Source organism: Camellia sinensis, chromosome 14 (genome assembly GCF_055761805.1).
Source record: "Camellia sinensis isolate YWXY chromosome 14, ASM5576180v1, whole genome shotgun sequence".
Classification (NCBI taxonomy): domain Eukaryota; kingdom Viridiplantae; phylum Streptophyta; class Magnoliopsida; order Ericales; family Theaceae; genus Camellia; species Camellia sinensis.
In genome coordinates, this window is record NC_138974.1 from 146,767,166 (window position 1) to 146,773,255 (window position 6,090).

Below are 6,090 nucleotides of genomic sequence, written 5' to 3' on the forward strand. Positions count from 1 at the left end.
GCCTCTCTAAATGTTTTCGCGCGTTCGTCGGGCTTCTTAGTCCTTCGGGGGGTGATTCGTTATGGGGGGCTGGTGCACAGTGTACGTCGTGGCGCGTGAGTTGTGTTTGGTTTGTGCGAGTTGGAGGGATCCCTGCCTGTGCAGCGAACTCCACTGGTGCATTCCTCCATGTCCCTCGGGTGATGCCTTTAGGTTGTCTTCGACTCGCCTTCGGGTTGCCTGCGCTTCCCTAGTGGAAGGTGCCTTGCGAAAAGCCTGTCCCTCGGGTAATTGCCATTTGGTTGGCTTTGATGTTCGAACGAGTTGCCTGTGCTTTCCTAGTGGAAGCTTGTTGCGAAAAGTATGTCCCTCGGAAGTTTCCTGTTGCGCTTGTTATTTGCGTTCGCGCTAACCGCTGCTTGCTCGGCCTCTCTAAATGTTTTCGCACGTTCGTCGGGCTTCTTGGTCCTTCGGGGGGTGATTCGTTTTGGGGGGCTGGTGCATAGTGTACGTCGTGGCGCGTGAGTTGTGTTCGGTTTGTGCGAGTTGGACGCATCCCTGCCTGTGCAGCGAACTCCACTGGTGCATTCCTCCATGTCCCTCGGGTGATCGCCTTTAGGTTGTCTTGGACTCGCCTTCGGGTTGTCTGTGCTTCCCTAGTGGAAGGTGCCTTGCGAAAAGCATGTCCCTCGGGTAATTGCCATTTGGTTGGCTTTGACGTTCGAACGAGTTGCCTGTGCTTTCCTAGTGGAAGCTTGTTGCGAAAAGTATGTCCCTCGAAAGTTGCCTGTTGCGCTTGTTAGTTGCGTTCGCGCTAACCGGTGCTTGCTCGGCCTCTCTAAATGTTTTCGCGCGTTCGTTGGGCTTCTTAGTCCTTCGGGGGGTGATTCGTTTTGGGGGGCTGGTGCACAGTGTACGTCGTGGCGCGTGAGTTGTGTTCGGTTTGTGCGAGTTGGAGGGATCCCTGCCTGTGCAGCGAACTCCACTGGTGCATTCCTCCATGTCCCTCGGGTGATCGCCTTTAGGTTGTCTTCGACTCGCCTTCGGGTTGTCTGCCCTTCCCTAGTGGAAGGTGCCTTGCGAAAAGCTGTCCCTCGGGTAATTGCCATTTGGTTGGCTTTGACGTTCGAACGAGTTGCCTGTGCTTTCCTAGTGGAAGCTTGTTGCGAAAAGTATGTCCCTCGAAAGTTGCCTGTTGCGCTTGTTATTTGCGTTCGCGCTAACCGGTGCTTGCTCGGCCTCTCTAAATGTTTTCGCGCGTTCGTCGGGCTTCTTCGTCCTTCGGGGGGTGATTCGTTTTGGGGGGCTGGTGCATAGTGTACGTCGTGGCGCGTGAGTTGTGTTCGGTTTGTGCGAGTTGGACGAATCCCTGCCTGTGCAGCGAACTCCACTGGTGCATTCCTCCATGTCCCTCGGGTAAATGCCTTAAGGTTGTCTTCGACTCGCCTTCGAGTTGCCTGCGCTTCCCTAGTGGAAGGTGCCTTGCGAAAAGCGTGTCCCTCGGTTAATTGCCATTTGGATGGCTTTGACTTACGAGCGAGTTGCCTGCGGTTTCCCAGTGGAAGGTTGTCGTGAAAGTTATGTCCCCCGGAAGTTGCCTGTTGCCTTTTGTTATTTGCAGTCGCGCTAACCGGTGCTTGCTCGGCTTCTCTAAATGTTTTCCCACGTTCGTCGGGCTTCTTAGTCCTGCGGGGTGTGATTCGTTTCGGGCGGCTGGTGCGTAGTGTACGTCGTGGCGCGTGAGTTGTGTTTGGTTTGTGCGAGTTGGATGGATCCCTGCCTGTGCAGCGAACTCCACTGGTGCATTCCTCTTCATCGTCCGCGGGATTCCTACAGGTTGCCTGCGCTTTCCCTAGCGGTAAAGGTCCTTGCGAAAAGCTATGTCCCTCGGTTTGTTGCCGTTCGGTTGGCTTTGACTTGCCTACGAGTTGCCTGCGCTCTCCTAGTGGAAGCTCCTTGCGAAAATTTATGTCCCTCGGTTGGTAGCCGTCCGGTTGGCTTTGACTTGCCTACAAGCTAGTTGCCTGCGCTTCCCCAGTGGAAGGTGCCTTGCGAAAAGCATGCCCCTCGGGTAATTGCCATCTCGTTGGCTTTGACTTGCGAACGAGCTGCCTGTGCTTTCCAAGTGGAAGCTTGCTGCGAAAAGTATGTCCCTCGGAAGTTTTGCACGTTGCCTTTGTTACCTGCAGTCGCGCTAACCGGTGCTTGCTCGGCTTCTCTGAATGTTCTCGCACGTTCGTCTGGCTTCTTAGTCCTTCGGGGTGCGATTCGTTTCGGGCGGCTGGTGCGTAGTGTACGTCGTGGCGCGTGAGTTGTGTTTGGTTTGTGCGAGTTGGATGGATCCCTGCCTGTGCAGCGAACTCCTCTGGTGCATTCCTCTTCATTTGTGCTCGGGGGCAAAATCTTGCCTTCTGCCTCGCGTGGGTTCCTGTGTTGCCTACCTAAAGAAAAGGAATTCGGTCCGTATCGTGTGCCTATATTCTCCTCGCCACCTCGTGGCGCTGGGGGAACCCCAAAGTATCTCCCGTGTTCCGTGCTGTCCTCTCACGTTGCCGTGTCGGTGGCATTGCCCGCGGGCAGTTATGCTCGTGCTCTCGGATTCGGAGCCTTGTGCGGGTACACGGGGTCTTCGACCTCTGTTTTCCCGCCAAGCGTTCGTCGCTCGTCGCGGGCTACGGCCGCGCCTGCCTCTGACCGTGCCGGCTCTGTCGGTCGGGCTTATGCAGCGCCGGCGTCGGAAAAAAGGAATGCTACCTGGTTGATCCTGCCAGTAGTCATATGCTTGTCTCAAAGATTAAGCCATGCATGTGTAAGTATGAACTAATTCAGACTGTGAAACTGCGAATGGCTCATTAAATCAGTTATAGTTTGTTTGATGGTATTGCTACTCGGATAACCGTAGTAATTCTAGAGCTAATACGTGCAACAAACCCCGACTTCCGGAAGGGACGCATTTATTAGATAAAAGGTCGACGCGGGCTATGCCCGTTGCTCTGATGATTCATGATAACTCGACGGATCGCACGGCCCTTGTGCCGGCGACGCATCATTCAAATTTCTGCCCTATCAACTTTCGATGGTAGGATAGTGGCCTACTGTTAGCACCTTCAACTTGAAGGCTGCATGGTTGGCATTGGCAGCACCTTGTGCCCATGACCAACCAAGACCAAGGCATGATGGAGGCATGCCAAGACAGCAAGGTAAAATGTTGTCCAAGTGCTGAGGCAGCAGCACAACCCTTGGCCAAAGTATGTGCAGCCGTTGCACAGATGCAAGGCATTAACATGACCCGAATGTGGGCTGCAGCATGCTTGGGGGTTCAAAACAATCAGTGGGCAGAACTTGGTCTGGAGGCCAAGGCAACCAAATTCGTGGCTGACTTGATGAGGCAAACAACATGGCAGTTCCTAGCAGTTATGCATGTCAGTTTGCAGCAGTTACCCATGATGGGCAAAGACAAGGCAAGTTTGGACATCTGGAATGAAGGCTGAAACATAGCAGCAGTTAAGAGCAGTTATGCTCCAGAAATGTTCCTAAGTCCCTAGGCAGTTGGGGGTGTCAACTGCCATGCCACTTGGCATGCTTTCCTTGTAATGCTGGTTGGAAGTTAAAACTGATTGTAAGCCTATTTAGGCATCAGCCATGGAACTCGAAAATTAACTAAGTGTTTTGTAAGAGTTCCATAGGCATCCTTTGTATTGTTGGTGCAATCAATAAAGGTTGGGATTTTTCCTGTAATTACTTGCTGCCTATTCTTACTTGTTATAACACTCTGTGTGTGTGTGTGTATACATACTTGGCTGAGACTAAGTGTCCAACTTAGTGCCATTACAGGCTGGAATTTTTGAAACGAAAATTGACCCTGTAACAATTGGTATCAGAGCCAGGTTTTGCTCTAATGGTTTCTGGCATGGATGCCTTAAAAGACAGGGTAACTCGGTTGGAAAATATTGTTGGTGACCCTGCTGATGAGAATATCTCGCTGTCGGATCGATTGGATGCTGTGGCCACAAGGCTTCTTGCCCTTGAGACCTCGACAGCAGATCGGTTCAAAGACGTGCTGTCTGATGTCCTGGCCATTTCGGATTCTTGGAAAGACAAAATTCAAGAAATTGTGGATGAACAGTCCCTTCTGAAGAAGGCCATCTGTGGGCATACGAATTCTGAAAAGGCTCCTTCGAAAATCAAAGTTCCAGACCCTAAAGCATTTGCTGGAAATCGGAGTGCAAAGGAACTTGAGAATTTTCTGTGGGACATGGAGCAGTATTTCAAGGCTGCTCATGTGCCAGAAGGAGAGAAGGTAACAATCACAAGCATGTACCTTACCGGTGATGCAAAACTCTGGTGGCGTACTCGTGTCGGGGATGATGCTCGGACAGAGATCTCAACTTGGGATACTCTTAAGAAGGAAATGAAGGAACAATTCCTTCCGTGCAACACATCTTGGGTTGCAAGGGACGCCTTGAAACGGTTGAAGCATGCTGGATCGGTGAGGGACTATGTGAAAGAATTCAGTTCGTTGATGTTGGACATCAAGAACATGTCGGAGGAAGACAAACTCTTCAATTTCATGTCTGGGTTGCAGAATTGGGCCCAGTTAGAACTTCGAAGACTCGGTGTCAAAGATTTGCCCTCTGCCATGGCTGCTGCAGACGGGTTGCTTGACTACAAGTTAAGCAAGGAACCCACTACTGAAACCAGCAAATCCAAGAAGAAAGGAAAAGAGAAGACGGGAGAGAAGAAGTCTGGTTTCAGGAAGGGGAAAGAGGGTTCCAAGTACAAACATAAAGGGGATTCTTCTCAGACCAACGGTGGGAAATCTAACAAAGGGTGTTTCATCTGTGATGGACCCCATAGAGCGAAAGACTGTCCCAAGCGTGAGAAATTGAATGCTATGGTCGCAGAAGATGGCAAAGGGGAGTCGGATTCTGAGGGGCCGACTAGGGTAAACCCCTTACAATTGCTCAATGCAATTCATGTGGACAAAGCCCCTACCACTGGTCTAATGTATGTCAAGGTGACATTGGCGGGTACCGACATTGCTGCGATGGTAGACACCGGTGCCACGCATAACTTTATGTCAGAAAAAGTTGTGCAGACCCTCGGATTACAAGTGACCCAAAGCGCCAGTCGAATCAAGGCCGTGAACTCAGCGGCTCAATCGGTGCAAGGAATGGCTTCCAAAGTATCAATCACAGTTGGAGATTGGACTGGACGGGTTAACTTGATGGTGGTTCCTTTGGATGATTTCGATGTCATCTTAGGAAATGACTTCTTTGTGACTGCAAAAGTGGCTTTAATGCCATATTTGGGTGGGATACTGATTTCGGATGAAGACAAGCCTTGCTTTGTCGCTGGTTGCAGTAAATCAGACAAAGGCAAGGGCACAAAGAGGAAGACGGGGACCCTCTCAGCCATTCAAGTGCACAACGGTTTGAAAAAGGGTGCAGAGACTTATCTTGCTGCCTTGGTGGAAATCAAACCTGATCTGTTAGTAGAAGTGCCGGATGAAGTGGTAGAAGTATTGAGGGAATTTGAGGATGTGATGCCTCCGGAGTTGCCAAAGTCCCTTCCTCCTCGGCGTGCCACTGATCATAAGATTGAGTTAATTCCGGGTGCTAAGCCTCCAGCAAAGGCACCCTACAGAATGTCCCCAATGGAACTTACGGAGTTGCGAACGCAATTGACGGACTTGTTGGATGCTGGACTGGTTCAGCCATCCAAAGCCCCTTACGGTGCCCCGGTGCTTTTTCAAAAGAAGCAAGATGGAAGTTTGCGCATGTGTGTGGACTATCGGGCTCTCAACAAAGTGACTATAAAGAACAAGTATCCAGTCCCTTTGGTGGCAGACCTGTTCGATCGACTGTGCAAAGCCACTTACTTCACAAAATTGGATTTACGTGCTGGTTATTGGCAAGTTCGAGTGGCTGAAGGAGACGAGTCAAAGACCACCTGTGTTACAAGGTATGGGTCTTTTGAGTTCCTAGTAATGCCGTTTGGGTTAACTAATGCCCCGGCTACATTCTGTAATCTTATGAATGATGTATTTAATGATTATGTCGATCAGTTCGTTGTCGTTTATTTGGATGACATTGTAATATATAGTGAGTC